The sequence below is a fragment of the Dendrobates tinctorius genome, unplaced genomic scaffold, assembly GCF_039654945.1.
Source record: "Dendrobates tinctorius isolate UK_male_01 unplaced genomic scaffold, ASM3965494v1 ptg000115l, whole genome shotgun sequence".
In the NCBI taxonomy this organism is placed as follows: Eukaryota; Metazoa; Chordata; class Amphibia; order Anura; family Dendrobatidae; genus Dendrobates; species Dendrobates tinctorius.
The window spans coordinates 13,694,526-13,709,207 of NW_027361783.1; positions in this window are offsets into that span (position 1 = coordinate 13,694,526).

Genomic DNA, 14,682 nt, shown 5'->3' on the forward strand with positions numbered 1-14,682 from the left:
AGGTCTGTAATTTTTATGGTAGGTACACTTCAACTGTGAGAGTCAAAACCTTAAAAAAAATCCAGAAACTCAATGTGTAAGATTTTTATATAATTAATTTGTATTTTATTACACAATAAATATTTGATACAACAGGAAAACAGAAATTAATATTTAGTACAGAAATCTTTGTTTGCAATTACAGAGGTCATATGTTTCTTGTAGTTCTTAACCAAGTTTGCACATACTAAAGCAGGGATTTTGGCCCACTCTTCCATACAGATCTTCTCCAGATCTTTCAGTTTTTGGTGCTGTCGCTGGGTAACATTGAGTTTCCACTCCCTCCAAAGATTTTATATTGAGTTCTGGTATGGAGACTGACTAGGTGACTCCAGGACTTTGAAATGCTTCTTACGGAGCAACTCCTTGGTAGCCCTGAATGTGTATTTTAGATCATTGTCATGCTGGAAGAACCAGCTATGACCTGACTCATCTTCAATGCTCTTACTGAGGGAAGGAGGTTGTTGACAAAATCACGTGATAGATGACCCCATCTATCCTCATGTCAATACGGTGCAGTTGTCCTGTCTCCTTTGCAGAAAAGCACCCCCAAAGTATGATGGTTCCCCCACCATGTTTTATGGTTGGGACAGTGTTCTTGGGGTTGTACTAATCATTCTAATTATTCCTGCAAACACGGCAAGTGGAGCTGATACCAAAAAGTTCTATTTTGGTCTCATCTGATCACATAATCTTTTCCCATTCCTCCTCTAGATCATCTAGATGGTCTTTGGAGAACTTCAAATCGGCCTGGACATGTGCTGGCATGCTCTGCATCCATGACGGCGTATTGCATTACTAACCCCTTCATGACCGGAGATATTTTAATTTTTGCATTTTTGTTTTTTGCTCCCCTTATTCCCAGAGCCATAACTTTTTATTTTTTGTCAATATAGCCATGTTATGGCTTGTTTTTGTGGAACGAGTTGCACTTTTGAATGACACCATTGGTTTTAACATATAATTTACTGGAAAATGAGAAAAAAATTCCAAGTACAATGAAATTGCAAAAAAAAAGTGCAATCCCACAATTGTTTTTTGTTTTGCTTTTTTACTATGTTAACTAAATGCTAAAACTTACAAGCCATTTTGATTTTCCAGGTCATTACGAGTTCATAGACACTAAACATATCTAGGTTCTTTTTTATTTAAGTGGTGAAAAATTCCAAAGTTTGTTAAAAAAATTGCGCCATTTTCCGATACCCATACCTCCTCCATTTTTTGTGATGTCGGGCTGGGTGAGGGCTTATTTTTTGCATGCTGATCTGATGTTTTTAATTATACCATTTTTGTGCAATATGATCTTTTGATTGCCCATTATTGCATTTTAATGCATTGTTGCAGTGACCAAAAAAAAAATAATTTTGGAATTTTGACTTTTTTTCTCGTTATGCCATTTAGCGATCTGGTTAATTCTTTGATAATATTGATAGATCAGGTGATTCTGAATGTGGCAATACCAAATATGTGTATGTTTGCTTTTATTTTACTGTTTTACTATTACTATTTAAACTTTTATTTTTTTATATTTTTAAAAACCTTTTTTTACTTTTGGCATGCTTCAGTAGTCTCCATAGGAGACTAGAAGCTGCCATAGCCCGATTGCCTTTGCTACATACAGGCGATGATCAGATCGCCTGTACGTAGCAGAATTGCTGACTTGCTATGAGCGCCGAACACCAGGAGACACTCATAGCCATCCGACATTGACAACCATAGAGGTCTGCAGGAGATCTCTTGTTGTCATGCCAACCAATTGGTCACCTGCGTTCACGTGACGGGATCACCAATGGGCGAATTTCTGGCACGCTTGCTGGAAGCGCGTGTTAAATGCCGCTGTCAGAGTTCGACAGCGGTATTTAATGGGTTAATAGCCGCTGGTGGATCGTGATTCCACCAGCGGCTGTTCAGCACACATGTCAGCTGTTCAAACAAGAGTCTGCAAAAAAAGCTGTTGATTCTGGACCATAAAAGGGGGGTCCAGAGAAGAGTCTCCCTCCCCTCCTCTATGAGTTTCATATTTTCTAAAAGGCATACACACAGGTATTGTCTTTATGCGACTAATCATTATACCAAAACCTGTCATTTCAAATAACTTTTCTGTAAAAGTTGTCATGTGTGTATTGTTGCATTTTTCACTATTTAAAATTTCTACAGACACTACTTCTGATTTTCAGTTGTCCCTGACCTAGTACGTGGAGACTATTATATCTCAAAACTGCAGAACGCAAATCCGAGAGACATTCCTGCTCTTTTTCTATTTAGCGCACATCCTGAAATAGCAGTAACATAGAGGACGTTACACAACTGTACAGAGCAGAGTGTTTGTTAGTACAGCTTTGCTGTGATGTAAAATATTTAGTGAAAAGCAGCAACACTATTTCTCTGTGTGCATCCCTTAAGACCCCGTCTCATATAGCGAGATTGCTAATGCGTCAACGATTTGTGACACAACTGCGATCTCGCCTGCGATCTCGCTACATGTAACACGCAGCAGCGACCGGCCCCCTGCTGGATATCGCTGATTGTGCAGGAATGTCCTGGGTCATTTTTTCATTATCAGCATCCCGCTGGCCAGCATGCATTGCTGTGTTTGATGGCTGGATCGTTGCTGCGTTGCTGAAGAGATCTGACTGTTTGGCAGCTTACTAGCGATCATTTAGAGATGCACCAGCGATCCCTACCAGGTCGTATAGTTGTCAGGATCGCTGGTGCGTCGCTAAGTGAAACAGGACCCTTACTCTGCTTTTCCTCTCTCTCACCTCCATGTACTACAGAAATCAGCTGCAATCTGAAAATTCAGTGCGTTGACCATTTGTATTTGCATTAATAAGATGGATTATTGCAGTTTAGTGATGAGCGAGCATGCTCGGCTCTACTCGGTACTCGCCCAAGCATCTCACTGCTCTAAAAGCTCTGAGCTCGCCGAGTATTTCCGGGCTTGCTTGACGGGAGCTCAGGTCCCCTCCCTGCATGTTTGGTGCCCTTTAGAGAGCCAATGAACATGTAGGGAATATTTGCCACACATTGTAATGTTGAAGCCATGTCGGTTGTGGCATTACAGTGATTGGCTGCACAGCCTGCTCATCACAGTCTACTCCAAAATCAGGCAGTATAGGGAGAGTTGCTGCTGAGCTAGGGAGAGATTTGCTCATCACAGTCTACTCCAAAATCAGGCAGTATAGGGAGAGTTGCTGCTGAGCTAGGGAGAGATTTGCTTGTGTGTTAGTTAGTGTAGGTATACCACAAAATATTAGACACATATCCATCTCAACTAACAGTCCTTCTGAGGACTAGTCTTGCTGCAAAAATATCAGTGCTAGGCAGGCAGAGAGTGTATGTAGCAGACTGTAGTGCATATAGTAATAGGGTCCATTCCAGTTCTGCAGGAATGCAGGTATTAGGGGCCAGTGTTAAGAATGGGTCACCAAGGAAGAAAGCAAGACCAAGCTAAGCCACAGAAAACCAGAGAGGTTGGTAACTAAGGGGATTGCAGACCCCTGATCCTATCCACACAACTAGCAGTAGCCGTGGAGCATACCTACGATGATCCTAGATGCCTTGGCACAGCCGGAGAGCTAAATAAGCCTAAAGCAAGAAAGGGGAAATCTAAACTGCCCCAGAGCAGACCCCAAAGGAATAGATAGCCCCCAAACATATATTGTCTGTGAGACAAGATGAAAACACAAACGCAGGTAGGAAAATAGACTGAGCAAACAATGGGGCCCACACTAACTAGACAGGAAAGGAAAGACACTGTCTACAATCACGCAAAAAACCCTGCAAAAAATGTCCAACACGTCTGATAGAAAAATACTGAAGTCACACGACTTCACCCACTATATCAGCACTATGGTATATTCTGAAAGCAGAGCAAAAAGAGGCCAATCTAATAAGGGACAAAAACAAACTGGCACAAGCAGTAACATATGGATGGAGATTCAGCACAGCCCCAGCCGGAGCTGGCTGAGCACACAAAACTGAAATAGACAAAACCAGATCAAATGAGAACAATAGCAAAAGAACACTTAGCTGAGCATGCAGGGACTGAGCTGGAAACTAAGACCTCAGGAGGCAGGAAAAAATCACCAGCAGGGGTAGAGGGAGTCAGCTGTCTTAAATCCAGTCAGAAACCCCAGATCTCCAAATCGTCCTCCTCATTATCAGGTGGCAAGCCTCTGTTAATCAGATCAGCTCCATTACCTCCAGAAACCACCAGAGGGAGCCCAGAAAGAGAACTCGCAACCCCTCTGTCAATATAACCAGCTCCACTACCTTCACTAGTAACCAGAGGTAGGCCAGAAAGCGAATTCACAACAGGCCAGGAATAATTTTTTTGGGGTCTTAATCCTGATTATTTGCTTAAAAAGCAATCCAGAGAACAACGTTTTTCTGCTCCATTTGTTTGTTGGCACTGCAGAATACAGCCAGATCCTTTCCATATTACAGCTCTTAAAATCCATCTATTTAAAGCTGTGGTTTGTCCGTCACACGGATCACATTTCTGGCTTCTATTTAAATTTTGTTGCAGTGTGTTAGCCAAATTATTGACACCAGTTTGCTGTTAAAAATAGTTACCTACAGGCCAGCTATTTAAAACTGTGGTTTTCCGTCACATGGATCACATATAAGTGCGCTCAAAATTCTGCAATTTCTGGTCTCCATTTAAATTTTGTTGCAGTGCGTTAGGGAAGTTATTTACACCAGTTTGTTGTTAAAAATAGTTACCTACAGGCCAGCCATTTAAAACTGTGGCTTTCCGTCACATAGATCACATATAAGTTCGCTCCAAATTCAGCCATTTGTAGTGAATGTGGAAAATATTGTCCTCCATTTAAAATGGGAAAGGCGCATTACAACGGACCGGGAACTGGATGTGATGGTGATGGTGCATGCAGAGGCCGAGGCCGTGGGCAAGCTGAAATTGTGCCACAGCAAACACCCATATGTGCTCGTCTGACCTTACTGTCCCAATTACTAGGGGATCGCAGCACACCACTATTGAACCGAGAACAGTGTCAAAAGGTTGTTGGTTGGATAGTGGATAATACTTCCAGTCACTTTGCCACCACCACCACCACCCTGTTTTCCACATGGTCAAGTCTCGTGAGTCTTGGCCACATATTCTTCACTTCTTCACCCTGATCCTCCTTCCTCCCACCATGCTGAGTGCCCAGAGACAACTGAGCCCACACTTGGACACTGCGAAGAGCTGTTCACTTTTCCATTTATAGATTTGGGCCTCTCGTCCAGTCCACTTGAAGTAGGGCAAGGTGAGATTGCATGTAGCGATGACCAAATATTTGAACAGCCACGGTCACATGAAGGTGACGGTGGGAACGTGTTACAAGAGGTGGACGATGATGAGACACAATTGCCAGAAAGTCAGGAGGAGGACCAGGGTGCGGAAGGGAAAGACGAGGTAGAGGATGATATAGTAACTGATCCAACTTGGCAAGAGGACATGCAGAATGAAAACAGCAGCACACAGGGGAAGGGAGGCGTAGCACCCCAACAGGCAGGAAGAAGCATTGTGGTGACAGCAGACAGAGGGTGGGCAGCCGTTCCCCGTAACACCAACACGACGGAAGTTGCCAGTACAACTGTTAGGTCTTCCCGAGTCTGGTTCCTTTTTAAATACTCTGCTGATAACCCCAAAAAGGCCATTTGCACCAACTGCCAGGCCAGCATCAGCAGAGGTAGCAAAACTATCAGCCTGACCACTACCAGCATGATCAGGCACATGGCAGCAAAGCACCTGACTTTGTGGGCTGAACCCCAGGGTCCAGGAACAGTGTTTGCGGGTGACACCACTGCTCCCCTGTCCATTGTGCATGAGAAGATGCCTCCTGCCCTGCACCTGTCATTACACACACTCAACTAGCACCATCAGCAAGCACGTCCACGTCCTTGTCCCAGCGCAGCGTTCAGTTGTCCATACCCCAGTCCTTGGAATGCAAGCACAAATATGCAGGCCACACTACAAAATTCACACATTTCATGACTGCTTGAGCTCAAAATTTTGCCTTTTAGGCTTGTGGAGATGGAGGCTTTCCGCAACCTGATGGTGGTAGCCATCCCTCTGTACTCGGTCCCCAGCCACCACTATTTCTCCTGGTGGGTCATCCCCGCATTACACAAGCACGTGTCCCACAACATTGAATGTGCCCTCAACAATACTGTGATGTACTGTGTATGATTCATATAGCGAGGAAAACACAGGAGACACAGGTGTGATTAGGAAGGACTTGTATTACTTCATACAAGTAAGCAAAAGGGTTCACACAGTTTGCAGATACAAAGGCAGGAGACACAGCAGGCAAGAGTAAACTTTAAGCACAGCAGAACTTCTACAACAAGTTCATGGTCTCTCTGTTACTTCCCTTGCAACTGTGGATTTAGCAGGCAACAGGTTTCCAGTGTCCACAAGTGTTCCAAAGTTCATCAGGAGCAGATAGCTGGAGCATCAAGTCCAAGGCTTCCAGAAGCGAGGTCACAGGCTAACTGCAGACTTGATTCTGAAGCACTGATTGCTCAGCTGAGGCTGCTTTAGAGGCAAGAGGGAGAGAATCAGGGCGGGAACATGAAAGATGGAAACCCCATACTAACTGAGGGCAAGATAGCTGCAGCAAGTCAGAAAGCAAAATGGTCGACGGAAAAATTGAGTTTAAAAAAACATGTCAAAAGAGACTGAGAACCTTACAAATACAGTTACAGAGAAAGTCCACCTAACCACGGACAGGTGGAAAAGTGCTTGTGGGCAGGGACTGTACATCTCACTGATGGCACACTGGGTTAACATAGTGGGAGCTGGGACCCAGTCAGATCTTGGGATGGAACACATCGTCCCAACGCCGAGGGTTGCGGGCGCTAGGTCAAACAGGGTTGCCCCCCCAGTCTACAGCGCCTGTACCTCATCCTTCTCCTCTTCAGCCTAAATCTCCGAAATGACCACATGAGTCACAAGCTGGCAGCACTGCAGCACTGCCTCAACCAAGTGGCAACAGGCAGTGCTGTAGCTAACATGCTTTGGTAACAAATCGCACAATGCTGAAGAGCTGTGGACAGCTCTGAAAGAGCAGGTTGATCTGTGGCTGACACCGCTGAATCTACATCCAGGCATGGTCGTGTGTGACAATGGCCGGATCCTGGTGGTGGCTCTGAGACAAAGTGAGATCAAACACGTACCATGCTTGGCCCATGTGCTTAACCTAGTGGTTCAGCGGTTTATCAAAACCTACCCGGAGCTGGGGGATCTGCTTGTCAAAGTACGCCACCTGTGTGCCCATTTTAGAAAGTCAGCTACAGCTTCTGCCGCCCTTGCTTCAGCAGTGTTTGCAGCTTCTGGCTCACTGACTGGTGTGTGATGTCCCCACATATTGAAACTCTACACTGCAGATGTTGGGAAGGATTTGTGAGCAGAAGAGGGCAGTTGTTAACTAGCAGCATCAAAAAGGCTGTCGGTATTCAGTTCAGACTCCACACATAAGACCTCAAGAGTGGACATGCATGTCAGACATATGTACCATGCTCCAAAACTTTGAGGAGCCCACAAAGATGGTGAGTAGCAATGATGCCATAATTAGCATCACCATTCCACTTATCTGTGTTCTAAAACGCTCTCTGCTCACAATCAAAGAGGATTCATTGCAGGCAGAGCATGATGAGATGGAGCAAAGTATCATACAGGGTGATTACACACAGCCTAGCCTCATCTCATCCAACGTGGAAGAGGAGGAGGAGGAGGAAGAAAAGGAGCTAGTTTCATGCACTATAGACAATACTACCTGCACAAATGTCATAACGTCTATTCAGCGTGGATGGCCTGAGGACAGGGAGGTGGAGGAGAGCATAGTAAGTCGATCTCTTGCTGAGGACATGGAAGTCTTGCCTGTTAGCAGTCAGGTACGCAAGGCTGAGTTTATGTTATGCTGCCTTGACCGTGACCCTCGCGTTCTCAAAATTTTGGGTGACAGTCATTACTGGTCTGGTGACACTTCTAGACCCATGCTACAAGAAGAACTTTCTATCTCTTATTCCCAAAGCGGATAGGTCTATTAAAATGGGGCAGTACCAGAAGGCCTTGTTTCAGAATTATTAATAAAATTCTCAGCTGAAAACTGGCGGTAGAGATCACAGAGACACAACTCCAATCAAGCAAAGGCAGGGGAACACTATCAAAGTTCTGGGAGAGTTTTCTCAGACCTTCCCATTGCACAGGCCCTGAGGCACAGGGTACTCTCAGAAGCAGTGCAAACTTTGAGAATATGCTGAGGAAGTACCCTGCTGACAGTACCAACGTCCTCCATGATACCTTATAATTACTGGGTATCCAAGCTGGACATGTGGCATGAACTGGCTCTCTACACTTTGGCGATCCTGGCCTGCCCTGCCGCTAGTGTTTGGTCAGAGCAGGTTTTTAGTGCTGCTGGTGGAATTATAACTGATAAGCGTATTCGTCTGTCAACTGAAAATGCTGACATGCTGACTCTTATGAAAATGAACAAGGGCTGGATTGGGCCAGACTTCTCAACACCACTGAATGATAGCAGCGTAACATAAACTCAAATCCAGTTTTTTTTTGTGAGTTCTGTTCCCATGCACCTCTTCAAACCCACACATGGGTATACTCTTCCTGATTTTGGCTATTTGCTATTGTCCTCCTCCTTCTCCTCATCCCCATTCTCCACCACCATATCACCAAGGTGACCGTAGTCCGTGATGCTACACCCACATAATTTTTTTAAAGGGTATTTATGATACCCATAAAAAAATTTGCTATACAGTATGTTCATGTATACCCCAGGGGTAACTGTTTGTCATCCCATACACTTATTGCATAGTCATTACAAGTATAGGGAACATTTTTTTATGAGGCTCTCCTCCACATCTCTTCCAAAGGGCATTGGAGTGCCTCCAAAATTTTGGCAGCCCTTGCATTCACTGCATAGGAAAACACTATGGGAGACCCACTTCCTAATAATTGGAACATTTTTTCATGAGGCCCTCCTCTACATCTCTTCAAAGGAACACTGGAGTGCCTCCAAATATTTGGTAGCCCTTGCATTTACTGAATAGGCAAACGCTATGGGAGACCCACTCCCTAATAATGGGAACATTTTTTCATGAGGCCCTCCTCTACATCTCTTCAAAGGGGCATTGGAGAGCCTCCAAATTTTTGGCAGCCCTTGCATTCACTGCATAGGCAAATGCTATGGGAGACCCACTTCATACTAATGGGAACATTTTTTCATGAAGCCCTCCTCTACGTGTCTTCAAAGAGGCTTTGGAGTGCCTCCAAATTTTTGGCAGCCCTTGCATTCACTGCATAGGCAAACAGTAAGGGAGACCCACTTCCTAATAATGGGAACATTGTTTTCAGGAGGCCCTCCTGTACGTCTCTTCAAAGGGGTATTGGGGTGCATCCAAATTTTGGCAGCCCTGCCACTCTCTGCATACACAATAACAGTATAGGAGACCCTCTTTTAATAATAGGAGCAACAAAGCATAGCCGGCTGATGGCTCTCTAAGAATAGTGAGGTCCGACTGTTGGCCCTTTAAGAATAGGAAAGGCTGCCTGATAGCCCTATAAAAATAGGCTTTGTGACTTTCAGAGTCCCTCTTTCATAAATAAAATATGATGTGTCTGATGTTGTGTAACACATCACATGGCCAGATAAGGTTGTAAAATGTTAAAATGATATTTCCCAGTGAATGCACTTGTCTTGGTTGAAAACAATCCTAAAGTTCAAAAACGCATCAAAATTGCTATTTGTGAACCACTGGGGGGGCCACTGGAAAAATGCTCGAGTTTCCCATAGACTTACATTGGGCTCGTTGCTCGGGTTGAGCGCCCGAGCATTCCAATTTGTTTGACCCGACCATTTTAGCGCTCGCCCATCACTAATGCAGTTTTTTCATACTGAAGAATGAGTTTAGGAGTCATGGTGAAAGAGAAGAGCTGGCTCATAAATGAAGAAAGAATCCAGAAATGCTATTTCAGAGCTACTTTAGCTGTAGTAATTACATGTGACCATTGTGTGGCTATAACTGCCATTTAAACAAGACATCATCACTGTTAGTCAGTATCCCAGAGATCAGCATGGAAACAGGTTAGCATTACCTGGGTAAAAAAAAAAATCAGCTTCCAATATAGAGTAAGATGTATCAAATTCAATAACAGCTGCATGGCTTTTATAATCTATGGACTGCCTTAACAAAACACTTAAAAATGTGCACCAGCTATGAGCTGAAGTAGATTTTTGCTTTCTAATGTAAATTATATTGATACTGCCAGACAGTCACCCGTTAACACAAAAGAGTTGAAAATTTTTGACACAATTTAGAACTTGTTAAATCTAGAATACAGGTGTAAACTGTCTATGAATTGTCCCTTTTGTAACACTGTAAGGCTACTTTCACACATCAGATTTTCGGCGTCAGGCGCGATCCGGCGTCGTGCCGGAGCGCCGGATCCGGCAAATATTTCGTAAAACCGGATGTGACGGATCCGTTTTTCTGCCGGATCCGTTTTGTTCTTGACAGACAAAACCGGATCCGTCTCATCCGGTTAATCTGGTTTTTGTTCCTTTTTTTGATGGATTACGCCGGATCCGGTTTTTAAAATTGACCCTTGTGGCCTTCCGAACGGGATTAGCTACTGAAAAACTATATATAGCGTGTTCATACAGCCCTTCTTTGACAGGTTGTAGAGGAGAAAGTGCAGGTTGGAGAGAAGAGCAAGTTACTGGCGAAGATGGATGTTGTGATTGGAAATATTTTGAAGAATTTGGCGGATTTTACAGCGGAGGCGAATCGTTTGAGGGTGATTGTTCTGGAGAAGGAGAGAGCGAGACAGCAGTGCATCAGGCATCGTAGACGACGTTTGTGGATCCACCCCATCACAGCCAAGAGAATGACGCGTGGGGCCTATTCTACACTCTGCATGGACCTTAGACGAAACCCGGATACATTTTTTGGATATGTTCGGATGAAAATGGAGAATTTTGATTACTTGGTGGAGCGCATTGCACACCTCATAAGAAAAGCAGACACCTATTGCCGCTTCTCTGTTTCACCCACAGAGCATCTGATGGTGACTTTAAGGTAAGCCACATTTATTGGATATGCTTGCATCAGAGCACACTTTCACTGCAATCTTGTTGGTGGTAGTTTGTATCTCCAAGTGTTATAGCTGAGTTTTGGTATGTAATGCTGTGATTTTAAACTAATTGATTGTTTTTTAATTCCCCACAGATTTCTTGCAACTAGAGAATCCCTTTCGTCACTGCATTTCCAGTACAGACTCGGGATTTCCACCATATCTGGAATAGTGAAGTACACATGCCGTGCACTATGGGACTCCTTAGCTGAAGAGTTTTTACCAGAGCCCACAACAGAGAGGTGGATTGAAATTTCAGAAAAGTTTCAACAGATATGTCAGTTTCCGAACTGCTTGGGCGCTGTGGACGGGAAACATATCCGCATTGTAAAGCCAGCCGGATCGGGATCGGAATATTTCAATTACAAGAAATATTTTTCCATTGTCCTCATGGCCATCGCTGACGCGGAATACAAATTTATTGCTGTTGATATTGGGGCCTATGGCCGCTCCAATGACTCTCAAGTTTTCAAACTGTCTGCCATGGGGCGTAAACTGTATGGAAACACCTTCCAGTTCCCACCCCCTAGACCGCTGCCGCAAACATCTGGTCCACCTATGCCATTTGTCTGTGTAGGGGATGAAGCCTTCCAGCTGTCAGAACACCTTTTGAAACCGTACTCTAGCAGAGGATTGACAAAAACAAAACGCATTTTTAATTACCGCCTCACAAGAGCAAGAAGAATGGTTGAATGTACCTTTGGTATTCTGACAGCCAAATGGCGGGTCCTATTGACTGCGATCAACCTCAAGACAGAAACTGTGGACGAGGTGATCAAAGCTTGCCTGGTACTCCACAATTTTGTTATCTGCAAGGAACCCATTTCCATTGAGGACACCTCTGAAGAAACCACCTTGCAAGATTACCATGACATTACCACTAGAAGTTCTGTGACGGTTTCAGTAATGAGGGACAATTTTGTACTATACTTTATGTCACCTCAAGGCAGAGTACACTGGCAGGATGACAGAGTGTGAAAGATTTGTGCCCTTAACCAAACTTGTGTACCTTCTGTACCAACAGTATATACCTTTGCCAACCAAAGTTGGCTATCTTGTCATGGTCTTACTATTTTTACCTTTAGGCCACAGGTGTGTACCTGGTTGTGTTTTATGCAAAGTATTTCACCTTGTAACAAAAGTTGTGTACATTGTTAGGAAATCACCAACAATAAACACAACTTTTTAGGTGAAATACTTTGCTTCAAACACAACCAGGAACACAACTGTGGCAAAAAGGTAAAATGTACCCACAGTTATATACCTGGTTTTGAATACCTTTTTACCTTTGAAATACCCTGTATTTAACCTTTTTTTTAAACATAGTTTGCCGCAGAAAGAAATGACAGACAACCATTGTGAAACGATAATTTAACTTTTATTTAAAATATTTTTTTTTTGTAAAATGTTTTTAATGTGCAAAAAACTTTTTTAATAAAGGTTTTAAAACCAATAGGCATTTTTATTAAAAAACACATTACAAATCTGTGTAGTGTGGGGTGGAAATACTGCTGGAAGGGCTGCGGGACACTTCGACACTGGGAGTGTGGAGAGAGGACTGGGATCGTGGTGGGGAAGGAACAGTTAGAGGTGAAGGTGTGGAAAAAGCTACAGAATGGGTGGACATGTGGGAGGCAGAAGAGGTGGTGGGCGGTGGAGTGGAGGGTTGGGCAGGGACTGTAGGAGCAGATGATGTTGATGGCAAGTTGTATGGGGAAGGAGTTTGGTAGGGGGAAGGAGTTTGATACGGGGCAGGTTGCTGGAAGTGGGGAGATGTCTGGTACTGGGGAGGTTGCTGGTACTGGGGAGGTTGCTGGTACTGGGGAGGTTGCTGGTACTGGGGAGGTGGCTGGTGCTGGGGAGGTGGATGGTATGTAATAGGAGGGGGAGGATGGAAAGTGGCTGGAGGGGGTGCAGGTGGAGGAACTACTGTGGTGGGAGGAGGAGGTTGGGAGGTAACGTGCTGGAGAGCACCGTGGCATGAATGCATTACATGCATCTGCTGGGTAGGAGAGAGCGTTTCCATGCGCTCCACAACAGACCTGAAAAAGGTGTGGTTTGGCGAAGATCTTGCTTCTGAATGCATGGTTTGCAGAAGTGTCTTCACCTCCAGAATGCTGGAGTTGATCTGCTGAAAGTCTGCGGAGATTTGCTCTGACAAGACTTTTAGACAGTTCTGGAAAGATGCATTCAGATGCAAGAACTCTGGCGCATAAGTCTTTTCCTGACCCCTCTGCCGCTGACGCCCAGTACCCGCAGGTGTACTAGAGGTGGCGGGGCAGAAGGGTGGGGTAAAGGGAAAGCGATCTCCTCACCAGCAGCTTCATGTAATGTAGGCGGCCACGATGCTCTTGTGCTGGTGGATGGGACAGATGGGTCGAATGTGTGGGAAGGCTGGGAAGGTGCAGATGTACCGGGGCGGTCGAAGTGTCCCTCGGTGTCAGTCTCCTCAGGGATCGCCTCAGAAGGGTCCAATCGTGCAGGCTCCCGAGTGCTGCTCACCGTGCTGTGGAATAAAGAGAAAAAAAAACAATTAAAATAGTGACATGGTATGGCCCTGGCTGAAAAAAAAGTTACATAGAAACATTTTTTTTCACATGTGCTGTGTAATATTTACCTTCTGGTGACCATTGTTTCCCGGAGGAACAACAGGGCTTGTGCATACTTGTACTTGCTCCTGCGTCCTCCAGATCCACTCGGGGCCCGCATCTCTTTATTGAACTCCTTCTTGAAACGATCCCTCACAGACCGCCACCGCTTCACAATTCTGTCCCCTGAAACGAGAAAGGAGTGTTTAGTATACAACATCAGTGATTCCCAAACTCCAGTCCTCATGGTCCCCAGGGGTCATGTTTTCAGGATTTCCATAGTAAATGGAAATCCTGAACACATGATCCGTGGGGACCACGAGGACTGGAGTTCGGGAAACACTGGTTTACATCAAGCAACCAGTACTGTATATACTTACGTTCTTTAATCTGGGCCCGAGCATCGAGGTCCTCCCAGCGGTCCACAAGGAGCGAACAGATTTCCTCCCAGAGTCGTCGGGTAACGATCAGGTCAGCATGGCGGCGGTCAGCCATATTCCATAGCGGCTCCCTTTCTCTGACGAGATCGATGAGGTGGTCCACATCAATCCCTCCATCCTCACCGTCAGAGTCGGGAGCACGCTGTGAAGGCTGTTAAAGAAAAAGACAAAAATGACATAATTAGTCTCCACAAAAGAAATGAAATAAAAAGTTCAAAAAAACAAAGCAAAAATATTTATACTTACACGCTGGTGACCGCCGCGTTGCTGTCGCCGACGACCCTGGGAGGCACTGCGAGGACCTCTTGGCCGAGCACCAGATTGGGAAGAGTAGAGAAGAAAACAAAAAATGTTATGTCTTTGGATGTAGGCATTTGTTTGCTGTGTGTGGTCTGCAAAACATTGTTTTCTATGTGTTGTGTGTAGTGTGATGTTGTGTTTCTGCATTTGATGC